The 20,071-nt window shown below is 46.6% G+C and overlaps 10 non-coding genes and 1 pseudogene across 10 annotated transcripts; 6 read left to right on the forward strand and 5 right to left on the reverse strand.

Moving 5' to 3' along the window:
- Nucleotides 1–976: 976 nt before the first annotated feature.
- Nucleotides 977–1,091, forward strand: LOC148632822 (U5 spliceosomal RNA). Its single transcript, XR_015934225.1, has one exon. It is a non-coding gene; the product is annotated as a U5 spliceosomal RNA (small nuclear RNA).
- Nucleotides 1,092–1,483: 392 nt separating this feature from the next.
- Nucleotides 1,484–1,597, forward strand: LOC148632823 (U5 spliceosomal RNA). The gene has a single exon (XR_015934221.1). It is a non-coding gene; the product is annotated as a U5 spliceosomal RNA (small nuclear RNA).
- Nucleotides 1,598–2,193: 596 nt separating this feature from the next.
- Nucleotides 2,194–2,275, forward strand: trnas-gcu (transfer RNA serine (anticodon GCU)). Its single transcript has one exon. It is a non-coding gene; the product is annotated as a tRNA-Ser (tRNA).
- Nucleotides 2,276–3,664: 1,389 nt separating this feature from the next.
- On the forward strand, nt 3,665–3,746 carry trnas-cga (transfer RNA serine (anticodon CGA)). The gene has a single exon. It is a non-coding gene; the product is annotated as a tRNA-Ser (tRNA).
- A 2,724-nt stretch (nt 3,747–6,470) lies between these two features.
- LOC148632826 (5S ribosomal RNA) lies at nt 6,471–6,589 on the reverse strand (annotated as a pseudogene).
- A 1,766-nt stretch (nt 6,590–8,355) lies between these two features.
- Nucleotides 8,356–8,519, forward strand: LOC148632827 (U1 spliceosomal RNA). Its single transcript, XR_015934190.1, has one exon. It is a non-coding gene; the product is annotated as a U1 spliceosomal RNA (small nuclear RNA).
- Nucleotides 8,520–9,154: 635 nt separating this feature from the next.
- LOC148632828 (5S ribosomal RNA) lies at nt 9,155–9,273 on the reverse strand. Its single transcript, XR_015934208.1, has one exon. It is a non-coding gene; the product is annotated as a 5S ribosomal RNA (ribosomal RNA).
- A 1,292-nt stretch (nt 9,274–10,565) lies between these two features.
- Nucleotides 10,566–10,707, forward strand: LOC148632829 (U4 spliceosomal RNA). The gene has a single exon (XR_015934175.1). It is a non-coding gene; the product is annotated as a U4 spliceosomal RNA (small nuclear RNA).
- Nucleotides 10,708–16,150: 5,443 nt separating this feature from the next.
- trnag-gcc (transfer RNA glycine (anticodon GCC)) lies at nt 16,151–16,221 on the reverse strand. Its single transcript has one exon. It is a non-coding gene; the product is annotated as a tRNA-Gly (tRNA).
- Nucleotides 16,222–17,916: 1,695 nt separating this feature from the next.
- trnas-uga (transfer RNA serine (anticodon UGA)) lies at nt 17,917–17,998 on the reverse strand. The gene has a single exon. It is a non-coding gene; the product is annotated as a tRNA-Ser (tRNA).
- A 1,339-nt stretch (nt 17,999–19,337) lies between these two features.
- On the reverse strand, nt 19,338–19,419 carry trnas-gcu (transfer RNA serine (anticodon GCU)). Its single transcript has one exon. It is a non-coding gene; the product is annotated as a tRNA-Ser (tRNA).
- Between the last annotated feature and the right edge of the window lie 652 nt (nt 19,420–20,071).

Genomic DNA, 20,071 nt, shown 5'->3' on the forward strand with positions numbered 1-20,071 from the left:
AGATGCCTAGCTGATGTGTTACACCTCAGAATCACTTTTAAACCTTACCTCTGGTATCTTTAATCCCTATTGCTCAACGCGAAAACTTTACCTGTGGTGTCTTTAATCCCTATTGCTCAATGCATGGTGAAAGTATTGCATAAATGTGTCGGAAAATGAGCAATGGGCACCTGAGAGACTCATTTGCCTGTTTCACAAATGATCATATTTGACTAGAGATTCTGTTTGGGATTCAGTTGTGCATTCTGACAGCAATCCCTTTCAAAAAAGGATACATTCTGGATGAGGTCAAAGGTGCAGGAACACTGTATTTAGGATGTGTTTGCAGTTATTCTGTGTCTCTAGCTTCAACACAGTTATATATATATATATGGAACAAGTAATAGGTTTATTCCATGCTGAAAAAAAGAAGAAAGAGAACACAACGTTTCGGCCGTGGAGCCTTCTTCAGGTGTACCTGAAGAAGGCTCCACGGCCGAAACGTTGTGTTCTCTTTCTTCTTTTTTTCAGCATGGAATAAACCTATTACTTGTTCCTTTGCAGCCTACGCATGCTGACGCAGCTACCCACCTGAACTACTATATATATATATGCTCACTGATTTTATGGTACATGCCCAGGGCAATAATCATTATGAGGATTTATTTCCAGATGTGCTAGGGGTAGTGTTGTGAAATACTTCAACACACTGGATCGCAGGTTTAAACTCCCTGCACTCTTACTCCTTAAAAACCAACAAATGCAGATATGTAGCAATCATATTGTAGCAGAGTGCATCGTTTCCGGCATAGTATGGCAGGGTGTTTTCCGAGTTATTGCACGGATTGGGCACGCCCGCAAGCCAAGAGCCGCAAGCGATGAGCCCGGAGCTGAACGGGCCCCACTGGCTCGTTTGTAAGGCCAGGTGCATTGCCAACCACGATCGGCAGGGCAGAGGCCTTGAAAGCAGCCTGGGCTCCTGCAGCTGTGCAGCCACGCACTCTGGTTTCTCTTCATTTCGTACAAATCTTTCGCCTTTTGCTAAAGATTTCCGTAGAGAGGAGCATGAATGAGTTCCGTGCAATTTTTGTGCTTCCCTGCCTTCGGGTGGTTGCAGCTGGGCTGGTCAAAGAGAGAAAACAAAACCGCTCACAATCACTCTTGTTATGGCGATTGTGGTTGTCTGCTCTGCGAGTCCTCGGTCTCTGCCCGTCTGATTGCCGCTCTCTTCTTTGGGGGGCGGGAAGTGTCCGGCCGCAGGGGATCTTGGGACCTCGCTTTGCAAAGCGGCTTCCCAGAGTGCGTCGTTTCCGGCACAGTGTGGCCGGGTGTTTTCCGAGTTATCGCACGGATTGGGCACGCCCGCAAGCCGAGAGCCGCAGGCGATGAGCCCGGAGCTGAACGGACCCCACTGGCTCGTTTGTAAGGCCAGGTGCATTGCCAACCACGACCGGCAGGGCAGAGGCCTTGAAGGTGGCCTGGGCTCCTGAAGCTGTGCAGCCACGCACTCTGGTTTCTATTCATTTCATACAAATCTTTTGCCTTTTACTAAAGATTTCCGTGGAGAGGAGCATGAATGAGTTCCATGCAATTTTTCTGCTTCCCTGCTTTCGGGTGGGGCGCAGCTGGGCTGGTCAAAGAGAGAAAACAAAACCGCTCACAATCGCTCTTGTTATGGCGATTGTGGTTGTCTGCTCTGCGAGTCCTTGGTCTCCGCCTGTCTGATTGGCGCTCTTTTCTTTGGGGGGCGGGAAGTGTCTGCCCCCACTGCCCCTTTCAAGTTTGCTAAAGACCACGTGGATGTTCCAGAGCAACTCCTGGAACAATGTTCTGTGGACAGACGTGACAAAAGCTGAACTTGTTGGTAAATGTGCACAGCGTTATGTTTGGAGATAACAAAACACTGCATACCAACTCCAAAACCTCATCCCACCTGGGAAGCATGGCGGAGGCTGTACGGCTTGCAATCATCTAGGATCACGCAGGATCTCCTGTTTATTAGGCATAATAAACAGGGCCACTGAACTCCACACTGGCCACTGAACCACAGCAGTGGCTTGCTGGCTTGACATCTCCCAAGAAAAATGTTGAAATCGCATGTGGAACAGGAAAATGACCCTCGAGTACGAGGGAAAAAAAAGAAAAAGATCATCTGGAGCGTGCCAACCCATGTCCGGAGCGTGCCAACCCATGTCCGGACAGCCCAGTTTCCTCGACGAGGTGGCCGAGTGGTTAAGGCGATGGACTGCTAATCCATTGTGCTCTGCATGCGTGGGTTCGAATCCCATCCTCGTCGCTCCGGTACTAGAGCCGTACATTTTCTAGCGGTGGCTGAACATGGTATAGTAGGCTAACGTTGGCTCTGGGTTGAGACCGCGTTTTCACTTACTTGCAACGCAAACGGAGAAAGCGATTTTTGACAGTCTCTCAGAATCACAGTTTGTCATTCCTCTAGACGTTTATACAGTAGAAGCCTGCTTCGTGGCTTAAATCCAAGCTAAGGAAACGGGTTAGAGGTCTGATGCAGAACTGCAAATTCAATGAACGGGAACACTACAGTACATTGCACTGTATGTGTGAGGAAAGCTGCCCCCTTCTGTCCCTTGTAGACCGAACAGAGGACTGTAAAGGATACCGCCAAGGATGCTGGTTGAAATCCAGCTCCAAAGAAGCCCCTTTGGGTGTTATGTCATCAAAAAGTAAGAACAGCGAATCTCCCTTTGATCAAAAGCGCAACAGAACTGTTTTCCGTGGAGCGGGTTTCAGACCCGTAGACCTGTTTTATTTGTAAGGCAGGGCGCATTCCCAAGCGCGAATCTCCTGTTTTAGAAATGCTTTAATGGGCGTGAAGTGAAAATAAGAAATGGGCTCCAGATGCACATGGAAGCAATCAAGTGTTTCATCCGAGCTGTTTCAAAGACTGCTCAAGAGCTTTCCTTTCACAGAGGCGCAACGATTAATGATGGGGGTGCACCCTTCAATGCGCCTTAGGACTCTAGGGAGTGATTGAGACGATTCGTAGCGTGTGCTCATTTCCCTCTATTCCCCGTGTTGCAGTGGTAGGATGACGTAAATTACTGCTTCGACACGTAATGGCATTATAATCAAGTGCAGGAGCTGAGGGCTTTAGTTTTGTTTCGTTTTCCATGGCGTTCGTAAGCGCGCAAATCAAAGGCAATTCCTGCGTCTAACAGGAATGATTGAGACGATTCGTAGCGTGTGCTCATTTCCCTCTATTCCCCGTGTTGCAGTGGTAGGATGACGTAAATTCCTGCTTCGACACGTAACGGCATTATAATCAAGTGCAGGAGCTGAGGGCTTTTGTTTTGTTTCGTTTTCCATGGCGTTTGTAAGCACGCAAATCAAAGGCAATTCCTGCGTCTAACAGGAATGTAAATGCTTTTGAAAGTGCAGTGTGGTGCAGCTTGTAAAATCCTTATCCACATTTGTGGTTTGTTGCTGTTTGTTCTGTCTGCCAAAGCTGCATTTTGACATCCGGACGGGGAGACTTTATCATTTGAACGTGAAGCCAGCCTTAAACCCTCTGAGGCGTGTCTATCTGCCGGCACGTATTTTGTCAAAGGTATTTATTTTTTTTAACGGAGAGCGACTTTGAAAAGGTTTCCGCAGCCACGTCGCACTCCGTGTTAGATTAAAGGAGGAATGCGGCGAGGGCAAACTCGCTGTAGTCGTGGCCGAGTGGTTAAGGTGATGGACTCGAAATCCATTGGGGACTCCCTGCGCAGGTTCGAATCCTGCCGACTACGGCGTCTGCCGCACGTCTCCTTGTGCCTGCGCGGCAAAGGCGAAGTGCTGTTTCTCCTTTCCTGGTACTATAAAAACGCTAAATCGCTTGGCCCCGCTGCCATGGAAATGAGTTCTTCAGATAACCACACATCTTGCGTTCGCACCTCTGGTGTTCTACTTATGCCTTTGAAAACCTAATGAATAAAACTGAAAGAACCGACACAATATGTAGGTGCTCGTAAAGCACGCATTAAAGAACTGTTAACAGCAAGGGTTTCAGTGGGTTAACTGAGGAGAAGGCGTGATCGCTAATTGTTTACTTTTTATTTGGTGTTAGAAACACTCTTACTGTGCATGACGTGCAACAAATGTAGCCACAGAAATTGCATCACGCTTTCATGTATGCTATTGCAGACACCAACGTTGCCTAGATAGAAAACCGAAATAGCCGTGGGTTCGCTTGCTGGTCTGAAGGATCTCTCTTCGAATCTCTATCATTTGTCAATTGAAGTAAAAGGTGCTGCAATCTGATACGTTCAGAATCAAACCCGCAGCTGTTGTTCGACTTTATTTCTTGACTAATTACAACCTTTTACTGTCAAGTTTATTGGTACAACTTGAGCTCTCAGCACCGTACTGAGCCCAGGTGTTTTTCTAAAGCTGTCAGGTGCAGTTCATTTACATGAAGGAAATCTCTTACTGGGTACGATTACAATGCAGTAAGTAGCACAGGCTACTTAGGGAGTAGGCTGATGTGTTTAAAAACAACCAGCGCCAGGCAGGAGTCAAACCTCCAAACTCCTAATCCATAGTCAGACACATTATCCATTGCACCACTGGCCCTGGTGTGACACTGCAGGACTGTAACCCAGTGAGCTTAGCACTGCAACTAGTAAAATATTACCCCCGGTCCATTCTTTTCCAAAAGTGAGAAACACCTGTTTTCTACATTTTGTCTGTTTTAAAACCATATCTCTTTAAACCAAACCAAGAGTTTGTCTTTTGCACTGATATTCTGATTCATTTCGATTTCAAAGAAAAAAAAAACATTACCTTCCAAAGCATCATAAAATTGTCCCTTCCTCCAGACTCTACTTCTCTCTTGTAGTAGTACAGCAGACCTTTCCAGGTGAGCAGATCACAGAGTCCGAAATGAGCTTCCTCCATCAAGCAAAGTACCTGAACATGACTCTGTCATCATAAAAGCGCCCCTGTAATAAAGAAATTCAATCCGAAATCAAGAGGGCAGTTGCCTACTGAAATACAAGAAGTCATAAATTTTAACCTAGCAACACATTAAAGGCTGCATCTATACAAGTACGATTCTAGAAATGCTCACCAGATTACGTTTTAAGAAAGAACTGCGCCTCAGGTTCCGCCGAGATCTTAACTCGGATGGCAGGATTCAGAGTCTGGAGTGTGGAATGATGGCGCACGGAGGGTCCACATACTGTGGATCCCTCAGTGATCTTCCGCGTGTTCAAACCGCCAGCGTGTGACTCCCCTATCCCCCTGACCTCATTGCTCTGCTCTCGCCTCTGTGCAGCTGAGCCCGACTCATGGTAAAGTGGAAAAAAATATGCCCTCAACGTGAGATTTACTCTGGAGTGAGGATAGTTGTTACCTTCTTATCGTTGAAACGGATGTATGTGATGTGGCGACTAGGTTCTTCTCCATTAGCAGGCTTAAGGTTAAAGAAAAAAACATTGCTGACTTCTTTTTTTTTTGCCAGCCGCGAGCGCTGATTAGCGAGGTTTGTATTTCATGTTTTGCAAGTTGCATCCATTTTAAGAAAAACAAGTCGTTCAAGACAGGAAATGAATACTTGCATTTAATTAAGTCTAGACGTATGCGGTTGTCCATAATGACCAGTTCTGTTCGAGAACACAGAACAAAAAAAGGCACCGCTGGGATTCGGACCCAGGATTTTTTGTTTACTAGACAGGCGCTTTAACCAACTAAGCCACGGCGCCCCGGGAGTGCTGTCCTTTTGCAGCCACTTGGACACACCACTCAGACACATCTGCATTCGGTGTGTGCTCCGCCTGCTCGCTGAGCAAGTTGCCACCTTTACATACAATAGCAACATCGACACCAAGAGAAAGGATGACAAATGGCTTTTATCTGGAACTTTTCATGTCCAAGGAGCTCAATGTGCTTTCTGTGTACAACAGGGCCACTGAACTCCACACTGGCCACTGAACCACAGCAGTGGCTTGCTGGCTTGACATCTCCCAAGGAAAATGTTGAAATCGCATGTGGAACAGGAAAATGACCCTCGAGTATGAGGGGAAAAAAAGAAAAAGATCAACTGGAGTGCGCCAACCCATGTCAGGACAGCCCAGTTTCCTAGACGAGGTGGCCGAGTGGTTACTGTATGCTGAGTCTAAAGACAGTTTCACCCATTTTCTGATTGCTCGGTTCTGTACCAGTGCAGACATGTCAAACAGTGAATGGCTGTACCTCTATTGTATCCGTGCTCAATGAATGAAATCGGTAACAAATGAATATATGTCTAGTTATACGAAAAACGAGTGGTTTATCGACTCATCTTCATTTGCAGATTTAGAGGCAGCTTCGATATTCGTTTTACAGACGGGTTTTTTTTTTGAATATGGGTCACACACATGCCACAGCAACAAAACATCTCTAGAGATGAGGCTATAGATCACCTTTCCATCCTGCAGGTTTTCCTCCCAAAGCCTACGGCACCAACGGCGACCCCTGCTGGCCGGGAGAGCAAAAGCTTACAGCACCTGGTATTCCCAGGCAGTCTCCCATCCAAGTACTAACCAGGCCCGACGCTGCTTAGCTTCCGAGATCAGACGAGATTGGGCGTGTTCAGGGTGGTGTGGCCGTAAGCGAAAGCCCCAGCGCCTGACTCGCTACTTGAAGCTGTGTGTGGCGGGGGTTCCGTGCCCCCCGAGCGGGACTGAAGGATCGTTCGTGTGCAACTCTTTGGAAAGGAGCTGCTTTCCAAATCGCATTGCGTGCCTGGATGTTGGCGAATGCGCTCCCTTGTGTTGGCTCGTCCCGCACTGGAGGAGGACAAACAATCTGCACGGAGGAGCACCAGGCAAGTCTTCACCAGACAAAAACCTCCAGTGCACAGCACTCTGGAAACATTTCGGGGCTTTCGCGTGTTTATTTCAGCACGTAAAGCGCACCGGTCCAACACGTCGGCCGGGCGCGCGGCGCCTCCGCCCTCTTGTGGCCTTGCGGCGTCAGAGCAAGAGGCTCCTTCTCGCTGCCCTTCCGCTGTGTTGCAGGGCCCCGAGAGGGAACCCGGAGCGCGCACTTTGTGGGGGGCGGGGGACCGCGTTCGCGCTCTGCCCCCGGTCTCTTGCGCGAGTACTAAATCTCACGGACAGGGGGGCCTCGTCATTGATTGTTACAGGTGAGACGGGGATTAGGAGGAGACCCCGACTGATGGGTAAAGGGGAGCACTAACACCAGAGGGACACCCCCGGCGTCTCTTTTTGAGAGACGCCCTGGGGTTTCCTAATGGCCAAGGAGGGTCGGGACCTCGGTTTGACCTCCATCAGTAGGCTGGGGCGTAAGAGAGCCACACAGCCCGCAGGGTGAGCGCTCCCTACTGGTCCCAGTCACACCTCTTGCAGGAGCAGCAGCAACCGGAGCTTTTCCGGGGTGGAATCTCCCATCCGGGTGCCGGCCAGGCTCACACCTGCTGGGCTGCCCCGGGGGTGAGCCCAGTCGAGAGTCGCAGGGCCAGATCTAGTCACCGGGGAGAAACGATACAAGTGAAGGATTGCTCGGCTCTCGGCACTTGAAAAGACCGACAAATGTCTCGTTCCCGCCGGAGCTGAATGTACCCGCATGTGTGGTGTCGTCTTCTTCCCCCGCCCCGCTGTGTTTGCTGTATTGTCTCTGAAGCCGGCCCCCCCGAGACGAGACGGGCTGTTCCTGTGCCCCAATTAACACTTTACAGGTGCCATTCCCCGGCATTGTGGCCATTGTCGGTGCTCACACGCGATAAGATAAGGCGGAGGAGAGTGGGGCATGCCCAGCGGCAGACATTCAAGGAGGGGGCAGTGCGAGGTGAGGTGAGGTGCGACACGCCGGAGCCCCGACGCAGCTAATGCGGAGCACTTGTTGGACTGGCATCGAAAGGACGTGTGCGCACGGAGCGAGCCTTCCCTGCGGCGGAGCGCGGGAACTTTCTCCCCCCCTCCCGCTGCAGGAGTTGTGTGCACTGCAGCGGTGCCGAGAGAAAAGCACAGAAGGCAGCAGGCTCTGGAGAGCAGGTAAGAGACGGAGCCTTGTGGGCAGGCGAGCAGGCCCGTTTTTTGGAAATTGCTGAAAAGGTTTGTTCGGTGTGTGGCAGGCGCACGTCGCGAGCTTGCGTGGCGATCTGCCGGTCTGGAGTTATGCAAATGAGGCCGAATTGCATCCCGGGACATGCTGCGAATGCGCAACGGCGACTGCAGATGTGTAGGAAACGGCGCGCTCGTTTTCTCGTTTTGCCCACACTTTTGAGTGTTAGTGTGGCGTGTGAGTGTGTGAAAGAGTGGGCCCAGCAGGAGGCGGTGGCGTGCGGGGCGAGGAGGTGGCCTAGGCTGCGCGATTTGTGCTGTGGGTGCGGGCCGCTTGCAGGGGCCTGTTTAACTCATACTTACCTGGCAGGGGAGATACCTTGATCAAGAAGGAGGTTCACCCAGGGCGAGGCTCGGCCATTGCACTCCGGCTGTGCTGACCCCTGCAAATTCCCAAAATGTGGGAATCTCGACTGCATAATTTCTGGTAGTGGGGGACTGCGTTCGCGCTCTCCCCTGATGTGCTTGGTCCAAAATCAGATACGGGAGGGTTAAGACACCACGAGCTGCGTGGCTGTGGAAGGATCCCGGTTCGACAGGAGTGGACGCCGCTGCTGGTTCTCGCTGGCTTTTAGTTAGGGGTCCGGAGAAGCATCTCAAGCTAGTTCCACTACTCCTTCCGGACGTTCATTCCCTTTTCAAAGTCAGTCGTTTTGCTGTAGTCTGCGTTCTTTAGGCTGATTATCGAGGTTAGCCTTTATTTGGTCATGGGGGGCCTCGGTACTGTATGCTGAGTCTAAAGACAGTTTCACCCGTTTTCTGATTGCTCGGTTCTGTACCAGTGCAGACATGTCAAACAGTGAATGGCTGTACCTCTATTGTATCCGTGCTCAATGAATGAAATCGGTAACAAATGAATATATGTCTAGTTATACGAAAAACGAGTGGTTTATCGACTCATCTTCATTTGCAGATTTAGAGGCAGCTTCGATATTCGTTTTACAGACGGGTTTTTTTTTTGAATATGGGTCACACACATGCCACAGCAACAAAACATCTCTAGAGATGAGGCTATAGATCACCTTTCCATCCTGCAGGTTTTCCTCCCAAAGCCTACGGCACCAACGGCGACCCCTGCTGGCCGGGAGAGCAAAAGCTTACAGCACCTGGTATTCCCAGGCAGTCTCCCATCCAAGTACTAACCAGGCCCGACGCTGCTTAGCTTCCGAGATCAGATGAGATTGGGCGTTTTCAGGGTGGTGTGGCCGTAAGCGAAAGCCCCAGCGCCTGACTCGCTACTTGAAGCTGTGTGTGGCGGGGGTTCCGTGCCCCCCGAGCGGGACTGAAGGATCGTTCGTGTGCAACTCTTTGGAAAGGAGCTGCTTTCCAAATCGCATTGCGTGCCTGGATGTTGGCGAATGCGCTCCCTTGTGTTGGCTCGTCCCACACTGGAGGAGCACCAACAATCTGCACAGAGGAGCACCAGCCAAGTCTTCAGTGCACAGCACTCTGGAAACATTTCGGGGCTGTCGCGTGTTTATTTCAGCACGTAAAGCGCACCGGTCCAACACGTCGGCCGGGCGCGCGGCGCCTCCGCCCTGTTGCTGCCCCTGCAGCTGCTTCACTTTTCCCTTTAGTTGCCATCGATTTTTTTGTAGTGCTATACATATACGATTGAGGTATCTTAGAGTTCTCCTTCGAAGACCCAGCACTCTCTTTTCTTTTCCCAGTGTTACTCATATCGGACTTTTTAAACCTAAAAAAAAATCGTTTTTTTTTCTTTCAATTAAAACTGAAGTTTAAACAACTAGTGTTAAGTCCTTATTTTTCTGTAGTCAAAAAAAGCAAAAATTAACATTCAGGTCATGAAAAACTCAAAAAAACTCCCCAACCACTAAACTTTACCTCCCACCTGAGCGCCATCTTGAACGCCCCTACCACCAGAGAATGCTCACGATTTCGGAAGCTGTCTCCGGGACGTGCTGATTCCACACATCCTGAATAAATCATGATATTGTTAGTTGCTGTAGCTAGACGTTCAAATGAGTTTCATGGCCAGATGGACTGTTTCCTCCAGCGGTATAATATTGCAGTGAGACAGCACGATGCCTGCAAGACTATGTCACGCTAAACGCCACAGATTGTGTTTGTCCGTTCGTGTCAGTCGTCCCGCAGCCACGGGAAATGGGACACAAACATGCTGCAATGCTTTCAAGACGTTAGGATTTGTTTGTGCAACATCCAAGAAGAGTACTTGTGGCTTGAATGTGAACTGTACGTGCCCGCCCCCTTTCCTCTGTAGTGCATGAGTTCCTCCCGGCATGCCCTTCGTCATTGTTCTGTCATCTTGTATTTAAAGGGTTGTATTTCTGCTGCTGAAAATAAGCAACGGTTTTCTCACAACGCCCTTTGTTCCCAACGGAGCCCTTGTCTGTCATGAAATTCTTCAAAACCTCAAGCTAGAAGAAGAAGAAGACGACAAATATGAAGCGTTATAGCAACGACATGCCATGAGACGATCGATAACGATTTCCATAGGATCCCCGCGGTTGCCTGGCAACCGTCAGCTTTGCGCAGTGGCAGTATCGTAGCCTGTGAGGTTTAGCCGAGGCTCGATTATTGCTAGTTGAAAACTTTTCCCAATACCCCGCTTCCGCCGGTTTGCAATACAATCGGCGAAAGCAATTTTTGACAGTCTTGTCAGAGACTGAGCAAGGTGTTTAAAGACAGATTTGGTCACGGTGATATCATGGTAGAAAGAAACGAGCTTGTTACGTGTCAACAGGAACGCTCTTTAGCTCTTTCAGCTTTATGCAGAGAACAGCGTCTGTCGAGATTACTTTTGTGTCAGCGCGAAACGCCGTGTGCTGTCAGTATGATTTCATATTGCTCATAGCGGCGCCTGGCTTTTGTCTGTCAAACGTTAGGTTGCGCTTCTTCATGCTGCATCGTCGGCATGAGTGGAGCATTTTAAACGTCTGTACTTACTGCGCCCCATAAGAAATCGTTTGTCCCCATTCAAAAGAGATTGTGCGATGTCCTGCAGCGTTCGCAAAGCAAACCTTTGACAGTTTGAAAAGAGGAATTTATTCTGCTTCCTGTGCGTGCAGTAGTTACAAAGTTGAACGTCTTTACACGATCTGCTGCAGTTTTCAGTGGGTGGGCTTTGTCAAATGGCTTGGAAAAACGCACTGTGTTTCGGCTCGGGAAACATCGTGAGCAGTGTCCTGCATGTTTTCTGTGTATAGCTGTCTTTTAACGCATACAGAATTCATTCGAAATCATTGATTTCTCCAATTAACAAGGGTCCCTTTTTGAACCTGCCAGAAGCATTCTTTCAATGTAACAGATTTACTCCGGGGAAGGGCAGCATGACATTGAGAGTAGCTCAAGCTTTCAGCACCTTTATCTGACTGCATGTATGCAGACGCTGCTCAGAATCCCCTGTAAGATTCTCCTTCAATTCCGTTTTGCAGTGCTTTAGCTCTTTCAAAAGGCTTCGCTTTGCTAGTCACAATCCAAGGCTCATGACAGCATTTGAAAACATTCGCAACTGCGTTGGTCGGGAATCGAACCTGGGTTAACTGCTTTGAAGGCAGCTATGCGCAACACTGGCTCGCTCCAGAATAAATCTCACGTCGAGGGCATATTTTTTTCCATTTTACCGTGAGTCGGGCTCAGCTGCACAGAGGAGAGAGCAGAGCAATGAGGTCACGGGGACAGGGGAGTCACACGCTGGCGGTTTGAATACGCGGAAGATCACTGAGGGATCCACAGTATATGGACCCTCCGTGCGCCATCAGTCCGCACTCCGGACTCTGAATCCTGCCATCCGAGTTAAGATCTCGGCGGAACCTGAGGCGCAGTTCCTTCTTAAAACGTAATCTGGTGAGCATTTCTAGAATCGTATTTGTATAGATGCAGCCTTTAATGTGTTGCTAGGTTAAAATTGATGACTTCTTGTATTTCAGTAGGCAACTGCCCTCTTGATTTCGGATTTAATTTCTTTATTACAGGGGCGCTTTTATGAAGACAGAGTCATGTTCAGGTACTTTGCTTGATGGAGGAAGCTCATTTCAGACTCTGTGATCTGCTCACCTGGAAAGGTCTGCTATACTACTACAAGAGAGAAGTAGAGTCTGGAAGAAGGGACAATTTTATGATGCTTTGGAAGATAATGTTTTTTTTTCTTATACTGAAAATGAAAGGTAGTTGTTTCTATATGGACTCAGTCTTTGGAATTTGTATATTTATATATTTCAGTGAACCCTCAGCCATTCCTTCTGTATTGTAATTCAATTTCTCTTTTAAAATTCCTTCCCCACTTCTAGGACCTGCAGTTGCTGAACTCCACAATGGCTTCTATTGGAAAGTCTGTGACTGAGCCCAAGTAAGTGTTCATTTTTTTATGAAACCATTATTTATTTAGGAGCAATGAGCAATTCTTATATAAATGCAATAAAATCATTATGCTCAAACTATGAGAGAGAAAATTAAGGATAATTTAAGAAATCAGTCTTAGCTTGTTTCTATACACAGATGGTATTATTTATTTTCAAAGGAAACCCGCGCGGATTCCCCTGGTGTGCAAGATGTACCTGAATACTCTTGATCAGCTTCCTGCTCACTTGAAGAGGGCGTGTATGAAGCACGCCACGGCAGAAAAGATCAGGATGGCCTCTCAACAGGCGAGGGAGGACATGATGAATCACCTGAAGAAGGGGGTCATCGTGGATTACCACAGAATAGAGATCGTGTCTGGTGAGGCAAACAGGATAGTGGTTGTAAGACTGCTAGAGTCCTTGGGCCTTTTTGTACATGGGAAGCCTGAAGACACATTGGCAAGGTGAGATATTTTTAATCTGTAAGGCTTCTGTAGTTTCTTTTTGAAATCATTGTTACAACATATTATGTAAAAGCATGTTGAAAAGAATCTACCTGCATTCCAGCGGCCCTGAGCAAGAGGCCGCTGTCCAGGAGGATTAGATGCCAGAGGCTGCTCTAGAAACTGAAACAGAAGCGGATAAGGAAGGGGAAGATGTGAGCTCTGAAGAACTCTATCAGCAGTAAGACTTTTTTATTTTTCAGATGTATCTATTTTTTACTAAAATTCTAATTTGTCTTATAGGTATAAAATGTTTAAACCGGTGTTTTATATCCTTACAGGCCCTGAGTAGTTAAAAAGTATCAGCAGGCCGGAAGAGAGTGGCCCAAGCTGGACTCTATAGAAAGCACTCCCTGGATGCTCCTCTCCTGATTGGATTCAAACAGTACCTTACCAAGGATCTGGGAGTGGCAAATTATTCTCAGGAGGCATTTATTTTTTAAAGGCATTTAAAATTAAGCAATGGTATCTTCATTGTAAATGTTTTTATTTCTTAGCTTAAAATTCACCCATGTGAAATGATGTCAGCCATATACATCATGACTCTATATTTCCTACCTGAATCTATTCTACTTAAATTATTACATTATACACAATTTGAGTTCATTTTAAAAAGTAAAAGGTAATGAAAGGAATGCATTTTCATAAGAAAGATAATACCGATATGCATGTGATAATCTTCCTTATATCATGTAGTGCATCATTTGGACACTTTGTGGGCTTCAAATACAAAGAAAATCATGTTCTATGGTACAAGATAAATACAAAACTTAAGCTTTTATTTTAATTAGATTTCTTTATAAAGCATAAGCAATCATTTATTACATCGCTTCTTGAATTAAATCTTTTGACAAGAGGTAAGACTTCTGTTACATTTAAACCCATGTTTAGCTGTGTTTTTTAGATTTAACTGAACCAATTTCTGTGTGTGATAATGTCCTTGAATTCTGACAACATCACACTAAATTACATGATATAAAACAGCTAATGTTTCTAGAGATAAAGTTTCTGAGATGCTTCTAATTACTTTTTATTACCAGGGACAGTTTAATTCACCTTGTACAGTACTGTAAGACCAAGATGCTTTTTTTAAAAGTTATTTAACATTTTATAGAACTTTGTCTACTATGGCAACATGATGTGCTTGGTGAAACTTGGAAAAATACTGCTTGGCCACTTATCTTAAGATAAAGATAGGATAAAGGTTTATCTTTTGCACCTACCTGACCCCCAGGGAAGGCCAATGCTTTCTAAGTTGATGGTTCCCTACAGTAGACTGTACTTTAATTTCAAAGGTAATGTATATTGACCCAAATCAGTTTTGGAATCCAATCTACTGACGAGATGGAGCACATCCTTTTTTCAGGATTTTAGCATCATACGTTTGGTATATTTAGTCCCTAATGCTGAAAGAAATGATCATAGAACATTTGGACACTTTGTGGGCTTGAAATACAAAGCAAATCATGTACTATGGTACAAGATAAATACAAAACTTAAGCTTTTATTTTAATTAGATTTGTTTATAAAGCATAAGCAATCATTTATTACATTAATATATGTGAAAATAACATTTTAGCATCATACGTTTAGTATATTTAGTCCCTAATGCTGAAAGAAATGATCATAGAACATGACATCTAACCTTACCTGCGGTGTTTTTAATCCCTATTGCTCAATGCACGGTGAAAGCATTCCATACATGTGTCTGACAATGAGGAATGGGCCCCTGAGACAGTCATTTGCCTGTTTCACAAATGATCGTATTTTACTAGAGATTCTGCTTGGGATTCAGATGTGCATTCGGACAGCAATCCCTTTCAAGAAATGATATGTTCTGGATGAGGTCAAAGGTGCTGGAACACTGTATCTAGGATGTGTTTGCAGAGACTGTGTGTCTCCTGCTTCAACGCAGTGATAAACAGATGTGCTCCTTTAATTTATTGGTACATGCCCAGGGCAGTAAGCAGTCTGAGGATTTATTTCCAGATGGCATAGAGCAGTGAAGCAGTGAAGTAGTGCAAAACACTGGATCATTATATTATTAGAATCTATTCTACTTAAATTATTACATTATACTCAATTTGAGTTCATTTTAAAAAGTAAAAGGTAATGAAAGGAATGCATTTTCATAAGAAAGATAATACCGATATGCATGTGATAATCTTCCTTATATCATGTAGTGCGTCATTTGGACACTTTGTGGGCTTGAAATACAAAGAAAATCATGTTCTATGGTACAAGATAAATACAAAACTTAAGCTTTTATTTTAATTAGATTTGTTTCTAAAGCATAAGCAATCATTTATTACATTAATATATGTGAAAATAACATTTTAGCATCATATGTTTAGTATATTTAGTCCCTAATGCCGAAAGAAATGATCATTTGTTTAACATGCACGGGTCTGTCTCAAAGGATGCAGTACTCCTGAAGGGTCTCAAACCCTACATTTCGGATGCCTAGCTGTATCCCTCACATGTGGCACCTCAGAATGACTTCTAACCTTACCTGTGGTGTATTCAGTCCCTATTGCTCAATGCACAGTGTACATACTGCATACATGTGTCTTGAGAATGAGGAATGGGCCCTTGAGACAGTCATTTGCCTGTTTCACAAACAGGGACCTGGACCTAGCCCGTACAGGGCTCAAACCCGCGACCTTGGCGTTATTAGCACCACGCTCTAACCAACTGAGCTAACCAGCCTCACGACAGTGCTCCTCTCTGTGCTGCAAAAAATCAAACTCAGGGAATTTCTTTTGTCCTCCTTTGAATAGAAAGCCGTGTAATCAGTGTACGGGCTTTCTCGTGCAGTTTCATGGTTCTTGTAACCCAAATCCTACACTGGCCTGAAGTGCCCCCCCATTTCACAGCATTTTTCAGCTGATTTAAAATGTACCTAAAGGAGAAGCATTATTGAAGACCATCAATTACCAAGAGCTTTTGTCAAAGGTTTTGGTGGTCATTTTGAATGACCACAGAGCGCTGTGACCTCGGTTTTACATCTCATCCAAAAGACAGCGCCCTTTTACAACACAGCATCTCCGTCACTATACTGGGGCATTGGGACCCGCACAGACCTCAGGGTGAGCGCCCCCCCGCCGGCACCATTAACACCGCTTCCAGCTGGAAGCTTTGTTTTTCCCTGTAGCTCATCCTCATCCAGGTACTGACCTGGCTCACACCTGCTTAGCTTCAGTGGGTTTTCAGTTGCGAGTTGCAAGGGGATGCAAGTGATGGAGCCGCTCGCTGCAAAAGCCACTGCATTGGCCGGGAATCGAACCCGAGCCTCCCGCGTGGCAGGCGAGAATTCTACCACTGAACCACCAATGCTCAGTGCCTGGGCCTTTAAAAAAGACGCTTTTTTGGTGCTCTGTGCAAAACGCGTCGACATCTGCTTCCAGCTGCAAAATGCCATTTGCGGACGCTGAAGAACTTATTTCTAAGGCAGCGGGTACAAGCGATTGGGCGTTTTAAAACCACCAGGAACAGCAAAGAGGCGCGCTTCTTTGCTTGTGCCGAAACACACCGACTGAAAGCGGACAACGTAGTCGGCAGGATTGGAACCTCTGCGGGGAGACCCCAATGGATTTCTAGTCCATTGCCTTAACCACTCAGCCACGACTACAGCAAGCCCCACTGCCGCTGCGTTCTTGCTACAATCTTACCTGGATCGCGAGGCGCCGGCGGAAGCCTATTTCAAAGTCGTTCTCCGTTTCAAAAAAACATTTCCAAAATACAAGCCTTGCAGACAGACACGCCTCAGAGGACTTAAGGGTGGCTTCATGTCGGAATGATAAAGTCTCCCCGTCCGGACATGAAAATGCCACTTTGTTACACACAAAAAAAGAATCAACAACAGAGAAATGCCCACAAGCATTTGAAAAGCCGCACCACGTCGCACTTGAAATAGCTCTTACATTAGTGGTAGACACAGGAATCGCCTTTTTATTTACGCTCTTACCAACGCGATGGAAAGCAAAACAAAGCAAAGCAGAGCAAAACAAAACGAACAAACGAAAACCCTCACGTCCTGCACTTGCATATAACCCCGTTACGTGCCCAAGCGGTATTGTACGTCATCCTAGCACTGCACCCCGGGTCGTACGGTATATGGGAACGAGCACACGCCACGAATCGTCTCGAATCACTCCCTACAGCTGTAAGGCGCCTTGAAGCGTGCACCCCCAACATTCTTCTTTGCGCATCTGTGAAAGGTAAACTCTTGAGCAAACTCTGAACCAGCTCTAAGGAAACTAATCCGATTAGACGTTACTTTGACTCATCTTCTTACGCTCAGTGCCGGATTGCTCAAACTCCAGCTAGGGTTAGGGTTAGCATTCCCACGCTACTTAGACACTTTGTTTACGCTCAGTGCTGGATTTTGGGAACTTCAGGACGAGTGGGAATTTTCTCCTATCTGTCCATTCTGTTTTGTTTTGGAGACTCTTGGCTGCCTATGTTGTTCAGTGCACCGTGAAGGAAACATTTTCCAAAACTGTGTCAGCTCAAAAGTTGTAAGAAAACCTCTCCAGGTGCTTTAACTCTCTTCATTTTTGTCATTTAATGTGACACTCGATGTATAACTGGAGCCTCACATATGCAAATGGTGAGGCTCCAGTTCGACACCCAGTTCCACACCACTTTACAGTATATGACAAAAGCATGGCAGACTGTGCCGGACCAGCTGGTAACTTCCGCTTATTTTGACCATATTAAACATTGGAAATCTTCCCACTTGCATTTGTGACACTTGATTTTGGCTCCACCTAAGACACTCTTAAATCTTCAAACACTTTTCTCTTCTCCCGCAACACACTTGTCTGTCGGCACTATGTGGCAGCGTTGCATGACAACCCATCTCACCACGGAAAGGAACCTAACAGCTTTGGTAAGAGAGTAGAATTACCTGAAGAACTGCTTTCCATGGAAGCAGGACCAAGCGATGTAGCATTTTTATAGTACCAGGAAAGGAGAAGCGGCACTTCGCCTTTGCCGCACAGGCACAAGGTGACGTGCGGCAGACGCCGTAGTCGGCAGGATTCGAACCTGAGCGGGGAGTCCCCAATGGATTTCAAATCCATCGCCTTAACTACTCGGCCACGACTACAGCGAGCTCGCCGCCGCCGCATTCCTCCTATAATCTAACACGGAGTGCGAGGTGGCTGCGGAAACCTTTTTAAAGTCGCTCTCTGTTAAAAAAAAAACCTTTCACAAGATACATGCCGGCAGACAGACACGCCTCAGAGGGTTTAAGGCTGGCTTCACGTTCAAATGATAAAGTCTCCCCGTCCGGATGTCAAAATGCAACTTTGGCAGACAGAAAAAACATCAACAAACCACAAATGTGGACAAGGATTTTACAAGCTGCACCACACTGCACTTTCAAAAGCATTTACATTCGTGTTAGACGCAGGAATTGTCTTTGTTTTGCGCGCTTACGAACGCCATAGAAAACGAAACAAAACAAAAGCCCTCAGCTCCTGTACTTGATTATAACGCCGTTATGTGTCGAAGCAGGAATTTACGTCATCTTACCACTGCAACATGGGGAATAGAGGGAAATGAACACACGCTACGAATCGTCTCAATCACTCCCTAGAGTCGTAAGGCACATTGAAGGGCCCCCATCATTAATCGTTGGGCCTCTGTAAAAGGAAAGCTGTTGAGCAGTCTTTGAAACAGCTCGGATGAAACACTTGATTGCTTCCATGTGCATCTGGAGCCCACTTCTTATTTTCACTTCATGCCGCCCAAAGCATTTCTAAAACAGGAGATTCGCGTTTGGGAATGCGCCCTGCCCTACAAATAAAACAGGTCTACGGGTCTGAAACCTGCTCCACGGAAAACAGTTCTGTTGCGCTTTTGATCAAAGGGAGATTCTCTGTTCTTACTTTTTGATTACATAACACCCAAAGGGGCTTCTTTGGAGCTGGATTCCAACCAGCATCCTAAAGTTTCTTGGCGGTATCCTTTACAGTCCTCTGTTCGGTCGACAAGGAACAGTAGGGGGCAGCTTTCCTCACACATACAGTGCAATGTACTGTAGTGTTCCCCTTCATTGAATTCGCAGTTCTGCATCAGACCTCTAACTCGTTTCCTTAGCTTGGATTTAAGCCACGAAGCAGGCTTCTACTGTATAAACGTCTAGAGGAATCACAAACTATTTGAGAGGCCATCATCCCAGGGGGAACTGACAAAGTCTATCCCTAAACACCTAGCGCAGTCTCTCGAGAGACTGTCAAAAATCGCTTTCTCCATTTGTGCTGCAAGTAAGTGAAAACGCGGTCTCAACCCAGAGCCACTTGGCAGCAGCGGCACGTAAATACTGTTACTACCACTGCTCGATACCAACGTTAGCCTACTATACCATGTTCAGCCACCGCTAGAAAATGTAAGGCTCTAGTACTGGAGCAAACAAAAGGAGAGCCAACGTCAAACGTAGAGAGCGACGAGGATGGGATTCGAACCCATGCGTGCAGAGCACAATGGATTAGCAGTCCATCGCCTTAACCACTCGGCCACCTCGTCGATGAAACTGGGCTGTCCAGACATGGGTTGGCGCGCTCCAGATGATCTTTTTCTTTTTTTTCCCTCGTACTCAAGGGTCCTTTTCCTGTTCCACATGCGATTTCAACATTTTCCTTGGGAGATGTCAAGCCAGCAAGCCACTGCTGTGGTTCAGTGGCCATTGTGGAGTTCAGTGGCCCTGTTGTACACAGAAAGCACATTGAGCTCCTTGGACATGAAAAGTTCCAGATAAAAGCCATTTGTCATCCTTTCTCTTGGTGTCGATGTTGCTATTGTATGTAAAGGTGGCAACTTGCTCAGCGAGCAGGCGGAGCACACACCGAATGCAGATGTGTCTGAGTGGTGTGTCCAAGTGGCTGCAAAAGGACAACACTACCGGGGCGCCGTTGCTTAGTTGGTTAAAGCGCTTGTCTCTTAAACAGGAGATCCTGAGTCCGAATCCCAGTGGTGCCTTCTTTGTTCTGTCTTCTCGAACAGAACTGGTCCTTACAGACAACCGCCTACGGCTAGACTTAATTAAATGCAAGTATTCATTTCCTGTCTTTAACGCGACTTGTTTTTCTTAAAATGGATGGAACTTGCAAAACATGAAATACAAACATTGCTAATCAGCGCTAGCGGCTGGCAAAAAAAAAGAAGTCAGCAATGTTTT

This window comes from Lepisosteus platostomus, unplaced genomic scaffold (assembly GCF_059453375.1).
Source record: "Lepisosteus platostomus isolate fLepPlt1 unplaced genomic scaffold, fLepPlt1.hap1 Scaffold_59_H1, whole genome shotgun sequence".
NCBI classification, from domain to species: domain Eukaryota; kingdom Metazoa; phylum Chordata; class Actinopteri; order Semionotiformes; family Lepisosteidae; genus Lepisosteus; species Lepisosteus platostomus.